Source organism: Triticum urartu, chromosome 7A (genome assembly GCF_056163025.1).
Source record: "Triticum urartu cultivar PI428250 chromosome 7A, HENAU_Tu73, whole genome shotgun sequence".
Taxonomy (NCBI): domain Eukaryota; kingdom Viridiplantae; phylum Streptophyta; class Magnoliopsida; order Poales; family Poaceae; genus Triticum; species Triticum urartu.
The window spans coordinates 350,755,025-350,770,900 of NC_141879.1; positions in this window are offsets into that span (position 1 = coordinate 350,755,025).

The window sequence follows — 15,876 nt, forward strand, 5'->3', positions numbered from 1 at the left end:
GACTCCCGGACGGTGTAGGTGTTGGAGAGGATGAACGCCGACCTGAGGCCTAGTTATTCAAGAGCGGCAAAGTTGACGGGGGCCATGATCGTCAAAGAATTCACGAAGCAGCGCTTGGATCCCCTCCAGGCGCGCCCGCACCCCTTGTGGAAGCTTGGAGACAAAGGGGGCGACCTCCGCCTGCGCCCGGAGGCCCTTTCTGACGAGGAGCTGCGCTTGGCCCTCCTCTCCTTGGTTGGGGACGACCAAGGGTACCCACCGGACTCCTTCGTTCCCTTGTACCACCGCCCGGATGGGGCGAAGGTTGTCACCGCTCTGCCTGTCTTCGACGAGTGTGGGCTCGTGCCACCTGCGCCCAAAAACATCTCGGTGGCGACAACTCCGGTGGTCGTGTATTCCGGCGAGTCTCGCGAGGAGGGAGAGGAGGAAGAAGAGGGAGAGGAGGAGCACGACTCAGAGGCGACCTGCGAAGGGGCGGGGGACACCTCCCCCTTGCGCAAGGCCAACATCCTCCGCACCCTGCCTGATGATGTTGACAAGGATGATGTCCCCTTGGAAAGGGAGGAGCTGCATACTACAGGGGGCTCCTCGAGGTCCAAGGTCAGTCCCCGGAGGAAGTCACCAATCGGGAATCCGACGAGAGGAAGGTCGACGCTGGTCTCCCGAGACGATGCCCCTGTTCTGTTGCTGCCTGAAGCTGCTTCCAACTTGCCTGCTGCCCCCTCTTCTGTGCCTAGAGCCCTTGCGCCCGTGCCTCAGGCTGGGAGGCTCTCAAGCTTCAAGCTCTGGAAGTAGAGGGACTACACCACGGTGGACCAGTAAGTATCCTTGTCTTTCCTTGTTCCTGCTTCTGCTGTTGATTCTTGACACCTTCCGTTGCTTGACTAGGCCGATGCCCGCAACGTAGAGGAGGAAGGAGCACACGGCGATACTGCTCGGGACCAAATCACCTACAGCGGCTGCACCCTCCTCCGTAGGGAAGGATAGTGGCGGTACTCGCGCTTCCCCGGCCCGATCGTCCTCGCGAAACATGGGGGAGCGTCCTCTGGAGGAGGCAGCCCCCATGGCCCCGCTGGCACCAAAGGCGCCGGCGTCCGACTCAGTTGCGGAGGTCCCCAAAGCTCAGGAGCCCTCAGCCTCCCAGACCATCATGACGATGTTGCCTCTTCCTTCCTCCGCTGCTCTGGTGACCCCGGATCCTTCCGGATCCCCCGACATCCTGGAGCGCGCTCTTTCTGCACTGACGTTGCTACGGGAGGATCTTCAAGGCACCGAGCGTCATCTGGTGGCCGGGCGCCTGGAGCTGATCTCGGGCTGGCTCCACTCTGACGTGGCCATCTGGGCGGCGCTGAGCTAGGTTGCGGTGGACTACGAGAAGGACAACCAGGCCGTCGCCCAAGCTACGGCTGCCCACGAGGCGGCGCTGAAGGATGCCGGAACCGCCCAAGATCGTTGCCAACTGCTGGAGGCCGAACTGAAGACCATGCATAGTGAGCGTGCGAATGAAGCTCGGGGCTGCAAGCGGAGGAGGAGAAGATGAAGGCCTGGCAGGACACCGTCAGGGGTCGCGACGCCGAGCTAAAGAAGTTGGCGGTGGCGTAGGCTGTGGAGCGTAGCCGGCTGGAGAAGCTGGGGCAGAAGGTGGAGGCAGAGAAGGCCAAGCTGGAAGCCAAGGCACAGGTCCTGGCCGAAGACCGCATGGCCTTCAAGTCCCTCGAGGAGAGGTCTCGCGCGGCGCTACGGTCACTCCACGAGAAGGGCTTGGAGAAGCCGCTAGCTAACGACGACGAGGGCCCACCCAGCTGCTTCCTTATCTGGTCAAGGCGCTTGAGGAAGTCATGAGCGGTATCGGCCCCTTGGCAGAGGCAGAAGCCTGCAACCTTTCCTCAGCCGCGTTAATGCGCGTCTTCAGCCACCTCCATCTCCGCGATCCTTCCACCCACCTCGACGAGCTGCTGGAGCCTGTGGACACCGAGCACTGCGCAGCTACTGCCGAAGCCGGGAAGGGTCAGGTGGAGGCCTCGCCGAAGAGGTTCCACGCCTTCGATCCTGCGCCCTCAACTGGCGGTGCTGCTGATCCTACAACTCCGATGGGTGGTGCAGGTGAGGGCAATGCCGCTATGGGAGAAGCATCCCTTGCGGGCGACGGCGGCGTTCGGGGATGACGAGATGACCTGCTAGCGGCTCCTTTCCTGCTTAGCTCCTGCGATATGCACCATGCCTCGTGGAGGCGTTTAAACTTGCATTTGGTATCGGAAGAACAATATGTCTTGTAATATTTCCTTCAGATTTTGTGATTTCCTTCCCATTTGCTTTACGTTCTACGTCGGCAGGGCCTGAACCCGCGCATACCTCAGCCGCCGTTGGGTCGTTCGGATCACCAGGACGAGCCCAAGGGGTGAGGGGCTACGTGGCCAGTTCGGCTCCTGAGTTCCGATGCTCAGGAGGCCCCCTTGACGTGCAAACATCTTACATAAAGGAGATGCGAGAGTAGGCCTATTGTTCTACGTCGGCAGGGCCCGACCCTGCGCATACCTCAGCCGCCATTGGACCGTCCGGATCACCAGGACGGACCAAGGAGTGAGGGGCTACATAGCCAGTTAGGCTCCTGAGTCACGATGCAAAGGAGTCCCCCTTGATGCGCAAACAACTTTTAGAAAGGAGATGTGGGAGTAGGCCTAGTGTTCTATGTCGGCAGGGCCCGACCCCACGCATACCTCAGCTGCCATTGGACCGTCCGGATCACCAGGACGGACCAAGGAGTGATAGGCTACGTGGCCAGTTAGGCTCCTGAGTCGCGATGTTCAGGAGTCCCCCTTGATGTTCAAACGACCTTCATACCTTGGCTCCGCTTGGGAGGAGGCGCGGTGACTAGGTCCGAGGGACCTGGAAGGGTAGGTGAGGGCTCCCTTTGAGTGGAGCCCCCGGGGCGTGTACAGCCCTGACCTGACATGTGGCTTGCACGGCAGGGCTAGACGAGGTGTGTCTGGGCACCCGTGAGCTAGCGCGGGACTCACGAGGCCCTACCTCAAGGCGGGTTGCGCCTGGTCTTGGTTCTTGTTGACTACGGTGGCCCTGCGAGATGGTTAGGCAACCTGCACCGAACGAATCTCCTGAGGTTATCACACGAGAAGGCCAAGCACCAATGACCCCAGGAGGTGACGTGAACTAGACCTTCCCGCCAGATAGAGCTCAGCCGTTGGATTTATCGATGTTGCAGGGACGGACCCGAGCACAGACGTCATGCCTAGCCTTCTTATGCGAAGGATCCTGAAGAAAGACAATCGGCATGCGGCTCCCATGGTGGGTGAGAATCAAGCAGGTAATGACTATAGATAGCTTATGCATGGAAAGCAGACTAGCTTAGGTAAATGCAAGAACGATACATGCCACTTGGTCGGACCCGAGCGGCTTGGGGATGATGCAGCCCGAGGGGCACCCCCAGCAGGGTAAGATAAAGATGCAAGAGGATACACGCCGCAAGGACAGGCCCATGCGACCTGGGAATAATGCAACCCGAGGGGCGCTCCCAGCTGAATGAACTTGGAAAATGTCACCTAGTTTTGTTATCGAAGGAGCGTTGGGGTAGCTGAGGGCGCGTGTCGTGGTTCTAAGTCTGACAGTAGTGTAGGGGGGTAAGTATGGAGAGGTAAGATCTTAGCTATGGAGAAGTTGTAAGCACGCAAGATTTACGAGTTCAGGCCCTTCTCGGAGGAAGTAATAGCCCTACGTCTCGGAGCCCGGAGGCGGTCGACTGGATTTTGTCAGTATGAATTACAGAGGTGCGAACCCTTGTCTCGGAGGAGGGGGATGGCTTATATAGAGTGCGCCAGGACCCCGGCCAGCCCATGTTACAAAGGGTTCAATGTACATTAAGGCAGGGCGTTATTGGTAACGCTAGTAATAAAGTGCTATGATGACCATAAAAGCTACTTAATGACCGACCGTTAGCATGGGGAGTGACTTTAGGTCTCCTGGCCGTCGAGTGGTTGGATCTTGGTCAAGTGATTGCTTCTTGGTCGAGTGTCTTCGAGTCTGTCGAGTGGAACACCTCCAAGTCGATTGAAAGGTGATTTCTTATAGAGATGTCCTTGGGTAGGGCAGTTAGGACAGGTCCATGACCCTACCCTAGGTATATAGCTTCATCATTAGCCCCCGAATGGATCGAGGTTTGAGTGGGGAAGGAGTTGAGAACTTCTCGGACTCGTTTTTCATGCCGTGAGCATATCTTGTTTCGGATCAACGGGCCTGAGTGATGACAGCAACTTCCTTTTCAGTCGCCTTGATCCATTCTTAATTCTTCGTCGAGTGAGTTTCTTTACTTGTAAGGCTCCGAGTGACGGTGCGGAGGAGATCTTTGGTCTGACAAGTTGTTTGCTGCCCGCAGATTTCGTGGGATCCGAATTTTGGGAAGCACGCGGGACGGGGGAGGCCGTAGTAATCGGATGGGATAGAGCGGAGCCGCCTCGATTCCCGCGCCGCCTTTTTCGCCACGTATCGCGTGCGCGATCGTTATAGGATTTGACAGAGCCACCTGGACCTACCCGTCAGCCACTCGGAAGCGGCCTCATATAACGCGTTGGACCGGAGTCTCCCGAACAGTGCGTTCCCATTTCCTCTTCTCCACTTCACGCCCCTCCGCTGCGCTCGCTCTCGCCCCAGCATCACCGCTCCGTACGCGTCTCGCCGGCGACAATGGGGAAGGAGAATACGGTGGCTCTGGAGCGGGCAAAGAAGGCGATGGCGAGGTCGAAGGGGAAGGCGACCAGCCGGGGCGGATCTTCCTCGCGGACCGGCCTGCCGAAGGGCTGGATCCAAGGCGACTAGATCCACTCGAGGATCACCCAAGAAGACCTCGATGACCTGGCCGAAGGGGGGCTGATCCCCTATGACTCGGCACGGCTTCTGAGGAAGGAACCTGAGACGCAACCTCGGGAGGGTGAGCATGTTCTTCTTGCCACCCACGTCGACCGTGGATTTTCCTTGCCTCCTCACCCTTTCTTTCGAGGGTTTATGAACTTCTTTGGGGCACAACTCCACCATTTTACCCCCAACTCAATCGTTTATCTCGCCGCTTTCATTTCTTTGTGTGAGAATTTCCTGGGTTGCCAGCCTCACTGGGGTCTTTTCAAGCATATTTTCACATGTTGCTCCCAGAAAGTGAAAAAGGCTAATCCGAGTGACGAGAGGACCCAAGTGATCCAGATGTGTGGGGGTCTTCGCATCCAGACGAGAGGGAAAAGCTCCTTTCCGGCCATGGTTCTTCCTGACTCGGTTCATAGATGGCAGTCGACCTGGTTTTACTGTAAAGACCAGTCGACGCCAAGGCAATCGACTGGCCTCCCTCCCTTTACCATGGACTCAATGGAGAAACCATCCCCTTTGAAGGTGCTCCCGAAGGAGAAGGCGCACATGAAGGTGTTGTTCAATCGAGTGGTCCAGCTTATTCGTGACGGGGTCACTGGTATGGATCTCTTGGAGGTCTTCCTTCAGCAGCGCATCCAGCCTCTTCAAGCTCGAGACCATCGGATGTGGATGTATTCCGGTCTTGAAGACTCCACTCGGATCCACCCGGAGGAGGTCGACGACGACACACTGGAGAAGTGGCTGTCGGGCATTACTGGGAACAAGGACAATCCCAGGGGAGCCAGGAGAGTTCCCCCATTCGACCAGTCTCATGCACCAAAGCAGGTCTGATTCTGAGTTTTTGCTTGTAATCTGAATTCACTCGCGCAGCTGCCTATATTGCGTCGACTGACTTTGTTCTCCCTGCTTTCTTTCAGGCCATTATTGAAATGTATTCAATGCCCAACGGGGAGCAAGAGCAAGCACTGGAAGGCGAGGCGAGTGGCGGCGACAGTGGCGAGTGGACTTCCGATGGTGAAGGGGATGGAGGAAGCGACGACTCAAGTGATGGAGAAGAAGTCGAGTCGCCCCCTCGCAGGGAGAGGTGATCCAAGCTCGACCAAGAACGGCCGAGTGCCCGCGACAAGGCAACTACTCAGGCTGGTCAATCTTCGAAGCGTCCTCGGATCTCTTCACCACCCCCGACTGAGAAGGCGCCAAAGCACCCCAAAGTTGCAGAGCCGAGGACTCGGAAGGCATTGCCGAAGATCAAGATTGATATCCCCGTCGCCTCCGCGTGAGTGTCTCTCTTTGTATTCACTCGACGCTCCGCGCTGTTTGTTTTTCTTGTTTTAACTGGACGAACTTTGGAATTGTCAGCGCTGCCACTTCCGGGACCTCAGCTTACAGGGATGATGATGAGGTGATGGAGGATGCGGTCACTTCTAATCCGGGTATGATTTCTGCCATACTATCTTTATTCGGTCCATTCAACTGCAATGTGCATCATTGGGTGATGTGATTTTGGCAATTGAACTTTGCACAGCTCCCAACATTATTGACCTCCTTGATGATGATGAAGAGCCCGAGAGGCCTTTGACGAGGAAGAATAGGCGAGCTCCTGTAAGTGAGGCGCTACAGTCGACGCCAAGGGCGGAACCAGTCGTTCAGGACACTAGCAACGTCAATCGGGGTTCTGTTACCTTCGCCGAGCCACTGTCGAGTGCCTTGCCTTCTTCGTCGACTGCTCGGGCCCCTGTCGACCCGCCTTCAGTTTTTGCAACCCATCATGTCCCAGAGGACGAGGTGAATGCTGCTAGGGAAGCCATACGCCAGGCGGGCATTATGATGGAGAAGATGAAGACGGTGCGGGACGCCAGCCAAGCCGCCTATGATGCCAGCTCGGCTCTCCAGAGCAACGTTGAGGTTAGTTGGCCGCCGCTTGTTCTGTTAGGATATGCTATCTGAAGACTCTTTCCGAAAATCTTTTCATCTGTACACCCACTGGGTGTGTCGATTGAATTTTTTGGACTAGTGGGGGCACGCTGAGTGCACCCACTGGGTGTAGTCCCCGAGACTACGGTGGACTGCTGGCAGTCGACTGTAGTCTTTGTATTTTGTCGAATGTATAAATAGTTTGTCTCTTCCACTCGGTCTGGTTGAGTGGGATCATAACCGGTGGGGGCGCGCAACATGCACCCACTAGGTGTAGTCCCCGAGACTACGGTGGACTGCTGGCAGTCGACTGTAGTCTAAGTTCTACTTTCTCTCTTTCTGCCTTTTTTTGGACTCGACTTCGGCGGGCCGGTCGAGTGGGATCAGAACCGGTGGGGGCACGCAAAGTGCACCCACTGGGTGTAGTCCCCGAGACTATGGTGGACTGCGGGCAGTCGACCGTAGTCTTAGTATTTATTGCCTTTGTTGTTTTTCGCTGTAAAATAACTTCTCCCCTTTGATTTCAGAAATCTTGTGATCTTGGAGCTCGCTTTGCTGACTTGGAGAGGCAGTAGATTCAACTGAACCTTGACTTGGAGCTGGCCAGGACAGAGCTGCAAAAGGTCAGAGACGGCGCCGCTGGTAAGACGAGTTTGTCGACTGGTAAGTTTTAGGCTCGAGTACCCTTCTGCTATTTCTGAATCAATCGTCATTTCTTTGCAGAAAACTGAGAGAAGCTCTGGCAAAGAAGGATGAGGATTTGGCTGCTGCTCATAAGGAGGCTGACGATAGGACCGCTCTAGCCGAACAGAAGCTAGCTTCGGTCGGCCAGTTGGAAGAAGAGAATACCAGGCTGAAGACCGCTCTGAATGACTCCAACAAGGAGTGCTTGCGCTGGAAGAAGGCGAATCTCGTCCAGGGAGAGAAAATGGAAAGCATTGCTCGCAGGAGGGATGATCTAGAGAGCTATCTGAGAAGTCTTGCCAAGAAGTTGTTCATCAAGCTTGAAGGTGCACATTCTGTTCCAACTGATTTTTTTTGTGTCGACTCAGTGTACGAAAATTGACTTACCCTTGGATCGTGAATGCAAAGTTTTGCCAGAACTTTGAAGAGGAGACTGGGCGGATCGAACCAGGTTTGGATCCAATCAACTCTCCCGTGAAAGATGAAACTGCCATGAATCTGCTCCGTCTGGAATCTCGCATCGACAGTGCCGTGGACTACTTGGCTCGACTGAAGGTCGCCATGTCACGGATCGACCCGGCACTTTGGCCAGAGGCCACACTCCAAAACAATCTTGAGTCTCTGATGACTCAACTTAACGGAATCCCTGACCGAGTGCTGGAGTGGAAGAAGTCTTCTGCTCGGTGTGGCGCTGATGTGGCTCTGTCTTTGGTTCGTGTCCACTGCAAGGAGGTGCGACAAGATAAGCTGGCCGCAATCAAGGTCGCCAACACCCAGAAGCACGACTTCCGAACTTTTATGGAGACTTTCATTGCTGCCGCCACTTGAATTGCCGATTGCGTCGACCTGGATTTATACTGGTTCGGGCCACCGATGTGGTGTAATACCCTACTCCAGTGTGGTGTGGTGGATTGCCTCTTGGGCCGAGGATGAACAGTTACAAGAGAAGAACAGCCTCCTAAGGAGAGGTGCTCTTGTGCTTGGTGAGTTTGTGTGGTGGCCTTGGTGGAATGGATCTGGTCCAAGATAATCTCTCCTCTCTCCCTACGGTGGAGGCTAGCCTATATAACAAGGCCCGGGCCCTCTTCCCAAATATTAGGCGGGAAGGGATCCCACAACGGCCAATTCGAAAGGGGACAACTAGTACAAGCTATCCTGACAAAAGATGGTCTTCGCCTGCCAAAGGCTCTTATGATGACGCCGTCTTGGGCTCCTCGGTGACCTCCGTCATGCCATCCTACTAGTCTTGGTCTTGTTGCACCGATATGGAAACCTTTGATTGATGCCTCGGGACTCCGTGCCTGCGCTTGCCTCTTTAGCACCAAAGGGGAAACGAGGACACTACGCGCGCTGGCGCCCGCCTGGCCCTGGTCATCATGGCCTGTGTCATAGGAACCTCGTGAGGTGCCCCTTGCCTTGATCTCTCCGCCCCTCGCGAGCCAGTCTGGTGAGGCCACCCCCGAGGAGGTCTTGCATCGTCCGCCTCGTGAGGCTTGGCCCCTCGCGAGGGTCTTGAGTGTTTGCTGGTGAAGATGGGCTGTATAGGGCCGCTGGTGGAGTCACACCGTGGGCCGCAGGCAGGCAAGTCGGGGGACCCCCGTTTCGAAGACGCCGACAACAGTTACTTTAGAATCAACAATATAAGATCTGAATTTATCACAGGAAAACATAACTGCTAAATATTCCTTTTCAGTAGTAGCATAATTTAGTTGAGCAGGGATAACAATTAATTTTTTTATCAACTCTTTATCCTAGAACAGTACCAACATCATAATCACTAGGATCACACATAATTTCTAAAGGCAAGTTCCGGTCAGGTGGTTGTACTATAGGTGCAGAAGTTAAGGCTTTCTTGAGTGTTTCAAAGGATTCTACACAATCATCATCAAAAACAAATGGAATATCCTTTTGTCAAAGATTTGTAAGAGGCCCAGAAATTTTAGAGAAGTCTTCAATAAACCTCCTATAGAAACTAGCATTTCCAAGGAAACTACGAATATCTTTAATATCTTTAGGACATGGCATTTTCTCAATTGCGTCAACTTTAGCTTTATCCACCTCAATACCTCGTTCATAAATTTTATGCCCCAAGAAAATACCTTCATTAACCACAAAGTGGCACTTCTCCCAATTCAAGACAAGTTTAGTTTGCTCACATCCCTGCAAAAATCGATCAAGGTTGCTTAATAAATCATCGAAAGAAGTTCCGTAAACAGAAAAATCATCCATGAAAACCTTAACAACCTTTTCACAAATATCAGAGAATATAGTCCTCGTACATCTTTGAAAGGGAGCAGGTGCATTGCATAAACCAAAAGGCATACGTCTATAAGCATAAGTTCCAAAAGGGCAAGTAAAGGTGGTTTTCTCTTGATTAGGTTGTGAAACAGGTATTTGAGAAAAACTAGAATATCCATCAAGGAAGCAAACGTGTGTGTGCTTAGATAGTCTTTCTAGCATTTGATCAATAAAAGGCAAAGGGTAATGATCTTTTCTAGTTGCTTTACCATTCTATAGCCAGTAACAATTCTTTGTGGAATGAGTTCATTTTTATCATTAGGAACAATAGTAATACTTCCCTTCTTAGGGACACGATGAACGAGACTTACCCATCTACTATCAGCTATGGGATAGATTATACCTACTTCAAGAAGCTTTAATATTTCAGTTCTTACCACTTCTTTGATCTTAGGATTCAAACGTCATTGGTGATAAATAACAGGTTTAGCATCAGGTTCCATATTAATCTTGTGATGACATAGAGTGGGACTAATGCCCTCAAGATCATCAAGAGTATACCCAATAGTAGCTCGGTGCTTCTTCAGAATTTTCAATAATCTTTTCTTCTTCATGTTCTAAAAGGTTAGCACTAATAATAACATGATATATCTTTTTCTCATCAAGATAAGCATATTTCAAAGTGTTTGGCAATTGTATTAATTTAAACACGGGATCACCCTTAGGTGGAGGAGGACCTCCTAGAGTTTCAATAGGAAAATTGTGTTTGAGCAGAGTTCGTTGTTCAAAGATGATTTTATCAATTTCATTTTCTTTCATGCATATGCATATCAGTTTCATGGTCTAGCAAATATTGTTCTAGTGGATCAGTAGGAGGCACGACAATAGAAGCAAGACCAATTATTTCAGCCTTGCCAGATAATTCTTTCTTCTAACGTTTTGTACTAAACTTAGAAAAATTAAACTCAGGAGACTCATCACCAAAACTAACACCAACAGTTTTTTCTCACAATCTATTTTAGCATTAACGATGTTCAAGAAATTTATACCAAAAATAATTGGGCAAAAGTCATCTTGTGGGGAACCAAGAACTAGAAAATCAGTAGGGTATTTTACTTTCCCACACAAGACTTCAACATCTCTAACAACCCCAAGTGGTGTGATGGTGCCTCTATTAGCAAGTTTAATAGTAACATCTATGTCTTCTATTTCGGCGGGTGCTATATCATCCATAATTTCTTGATATAAGGTAAAAGGAATAGCACTCACGCTAGCACCTAAATCACGTAAACTATGATAACAGTGATCTCCTATTTTGACTGAGACAACATGCATGCCGAGAACATGTCTATGTTTATTTTTTTCATCGGGTTTGGCAATTCTAGCAGCTTCATCACAGAAGTAAATAACATGCCCATTAATATTTTCTACCAAGAGATCTTTAACCATAGAAACACTAGGTTCTCTTTGATTTGTTCTGAAGGTCTAGGTCCTTTGATATTACTTTTGCGGACCACAGTTGAAACCTTAGCATGTTCCTTTATCCTAACAGGGAAAGGTGGTTTTTAAATATAAGAAGTAGGAACAACTGGATCAACATTGTAAATAATAGTTTCTTCTTTATCTATTACCGGTTATTTAATGTATTCTTTAATAGGGGATGATATTTAAACCACTTCTCCTTAGGGAGATCAAAATGAGTAGCAAATGATTCACAGAAACAGGCTACAACTCAGAGTCAAGTCCATATTTAGTGCTAAACTTGTGAAAGGCATCAGTATTCATAAAAGATTTAACACAATGAAACTAAAGCTTAATACCTAACTCTTTACCTTCATCAAGTTCCCAATCTTCAGAATTGCGTTTAATTCTTTCTAAAAGACCCCACCTGAATTCAATAGTCTTCTTCATAAAAGAACCAGCACAGGAAGTATCGAGCATGGATCGATCATCATGAGAAAGCCGAGCATAAAAATTCTGGATAATAATTTCTCTTGAGAGCTCATGATTGCGCCATGAATATAACATTGACTTAAGCCTCCCCAAGCTAGAGCGATACTTTCTCCTTCACGAGGCCAAAAATTATATATATATATATATATATATATATATAATTCCGATCACGATGAACTAGGTGCATAGGATAATTTTTTTGGTGAAATTCCAATTTCAATCGATTCCAGTTCCACGATCCAATATCATCGCATAGCCTATACCATGACAATGCATTTCCCTACAAAGATAAAGGGAAAACCTTCTTCTTAGCTTCATCACCGGGTAAACATGCATGCTTAAATAATCCACAAATTTCATCCACATATATCAAATGCATATCAGGATGTTCAGTTCCATCTCCTGCATAAGGATTAGCTAACAGTTGTTCTATCATACTCGAAGTAATTTCATGAACAATATTTTCAGTAGGTGCAGTAGGTTGAGGGGCAACTAATTGTGGTTCCGGTCGAGGTGAAGATACCCTGAACAAACCCCTCAAAGGATGATTCTCCATAGTAACAAGTGATAATAAATTTTAGCACGTAGTAACAATTTTCCTTTACCAATTTCCACTTACTAAGAGCGCTTCACCCCCCAGCAACAGCGCCAGAAAAGAGTCTTGATGACCCACAAGTCATGGGGATTAATCTTAGTCCTTTCGATAAATAAGAGTGTCGAACCCAACGAGGAGCAGAAGGAATGACAAGTGGTTTTCAGCAAAGGTAATTTCTGCAAGCACTGAAATAGTCGGTAATAGGTAGTTTGATAGCAAGATAATTTGTAACGAGCAAGTAACAGTAACGGTAAATAAAGTTCAGCAAGGTAGCCCAATCCTTTTGTGGAAAAGGACAAGCCAAAACGGTCTCTTATAATAAGCAAAGCATTCTTGAGGGTACACTAGAGTTTCATCTAGTCACTTTCACCATGTTGGTTCGATTCGCGCTCGCTACATTAATAATTTGATATGTGGGTGGACCGGTGCTTAGGTGTTGTTCTTACTTGAACAAACCTCCTACTTATGATTAACCGCCTCACAAGCATCCGCAACTATGAGAAGAGTATTAAAATAAAATCTAACCATTGCATTATACTTTTGGATCCAAATCGGTCCCTTACGAAGTAGCGCATAAACTAGGGTTTAAGCTTCTATCACTCTAGCAACCCATCATCGAATAACCACTACACAATGCATTCCTTTAGGCCCAAATATGGTGAAGTGCCATGTAGTCGACGTTCACATGACACCACTAAGGGAATTACAACATACATATCATCAAAATATCGAACACATATCAAGTTCACATAATTACTTGCAACAAGATTCTCCCATGACCTCAAGAACAAAAGTAACTACTCACAATGGATAATCATGCTCAAGATCAAAGGGGTATTAAATAGCATATTGGATCTGAACATATAATCTTCCACCACATAAACCATATAGTATTAAACTACAATATGTAATCAACACTACTAGTCACCCACAAGTACCAATATGAGGTTCCGGTATAAAGATTCAACACAAGATATGAACTAGGGTTTGAGAGGAGATGGTGTTGTTGAAGATGTTGATGAAGATTGCCCTCCCCACTATAAGAGGGTTGTTGGTGATGACGATGACGTTGATTTCCGCCTCCAGGAGGGAAGTTCCCCTGGCGAATCACTCCGCTGGAGGGCAAAAGTGCTCCTCGCAAGTTTCTCCTTGAGACGTCGGTGCTCCATCCCGAAAGTCCTCTCCTTATTTATTTTTCCAGGTCAAAATGACTTACATACCAAAAGAGGGGCACCGGAGGTGGGCCGAGGAGGGCACAGCCCACCAGGGCGCACCTGGGGTGCCTGGCATGCCCAGGTGGGTTGTGCCCACCTGGGGGGCCTCCTCCGGTAGTTATTTGCTCGAGTATTTTCATATAATATAAAACAATTCTTCGTAAATTTTCAACTCATTTGGAGATGTGCAGAATAGGTAACTCTGATGTAGCTTTTTTAGGACCAGAATTCCAGCTGCCGGCATTCTACCTCTTTGTGTAAACCTTGCATATTATGCATAAAAACATAGTGAATAATAGTAGGTAGACATGATGCGAAATGGACGTATCACGCCAACATATTCCGAGATAGTAATCATACACACAATTCAAGTTTAGAACTTGATAGACCATCTGAATGTCTTAAAGTCTAAAGTGTAGTGATGGATCTATGAATTGAGAAAGATAAAAATGTGTTATAATGCTTGACTTGTTGCAAATAGTTTATTACAAGATCAAGGAGTTGATTATGACAAGATTGTCTCATCGTAATAATACTTAAAGTCGGTTTGGAATAAACCCTGAATGATCCCTTGCTATTAACTAAACCTGAGTGATTCCTTCGCTACTACTGCTAACTGAAGCCAATCGATGCTGCCTCTTGATGAACAGTGCGTGTTGTTGGGGGGTGTGGATGAACAGTTCCTGATGGGTGGGGGGTTGGATGAACAGGACCCCGTGGTAGTAGAGGCCATTGCCGCTGGATGAACATGACCCTAATCGAGCCGGTTGGGAGTGGATGAACACGACCCTGTGGAGGGCTGGATGAACAGGACCCCATGGAGGGCTAGTTGAATAGTAGTCGGTGGAGGGTTGGATGAACAGTAGCCCGTGGAGGGGGTGGTTGAACAGGACACTGATACGTCTCCAACGTATCTATAATTTTTGATTGCTCCATGCTATATTATCTACTGTTTTGGACATTATTGGGCTTTATTATCCACTTTTATATTATTTTTGGGACTAACCTATTAACCGGAGGCCCATCCCAGAATTGCTATTTTTGCCTGTTTTAGGGTTTTGAAGAAAAGGAATATCAAACGGAGTCCAAACGGAATGAAACCTTCGGGAACGTGATTTTCTCACCGAATACAACTCAGGAGACATGGACCCTACGTCAAGCCAATTAACAGGAGACCTCGAGGTAGGGGGGCGCGCCTGCCCCCCCCCCCCCAAGCGCACCCTGCACCCTCGTGGGCCCCCTGTTGCTCCACCGACGTACTTCTTCCTCCTATATATATCCACGTACCCCCGAACGATCAGAGACGGAGCCAAAAACCTAATTCCACCATCGCAGCTTTCCGTATCCACGAGATCCCATCTTGGGGTCTGTTCCGGAGCTCCGCCGGAGGGGGCATCGATCACGGAGGGCTTCTACATCATCATCCAAGCCCTTCCGATGAAGTGTGAGTAGTTTACTTCAGACCTACGAGTCCATAGTTAGTAGCTAGATGGCTTCTTCTCTCTTTTTGGAGCTCAATACAATGTTCTCCCCTCTCTCGTGAAGATCTATTCGATGTAATCTTCTTTTTGCGGTGTGTTTGTTGAGACCGATGAATTGTGGGTTTATGATCAAGTCTATCTATGAATAATATTTGAATCTTCTCTGAATTCTTTTATGTATGATTGGTTATCTTTGCAAGTCTCTTCGAATTATCAGTTTGGTTTGGCCTACTAGATTGGTTGTTCTTGCCATGGGAGAAGTGCTTAGCTTTGGGTTCGATCTTGCGGTGTCCTTTCCCAGTGACAGAAGGGGCAGCAAGGCACATATTGTATCGTTGCCATCGAGGATAACAAGATGGGGTTTTTATCATATTGCATGAAACTATCCCTCTACATCATGTCATCTTGCTTAAGGCGTTACTCTGTTTTTAACTTAATACTCTAGATGCATGCTGGATAGCGGTCGATGAGTGGAGTAATAGTAGTAGATGCATGCAGGAGTCGGTCTACTTGTCTCCGACGTGATGCCTATATACATGATCATACCTAGATATTCTCATAACTATGCTCAATTCTGTCAATTGCTCAACAGTAATTTGTTCACCCACCGTAGAATACTTATGCTCTTGAGAGAAGCCACTAGTGAAACCTATGGCCCCCGGGTCTCTTTCTCATCATATCAATCTCCATCACTTTATTATTGCTTTGCTTTTTACTTTGCCTTTTACTTTTCACTTTGCATCTCTATACCAAAAATATTATTTATTATCTCTATTAGATCTCACTTTCGTAAGTGACCGTGAAGGGATTGACAACCCCTAAGCGCGGTGGTTGCGTTGAGCTATTATTTTTGTGTAGGTACGAGGGACTCGTGCGTAGCCTCCTATTGGATTGATACCTTGGTTCTCAAAAACTGAGGGAAATACTTACG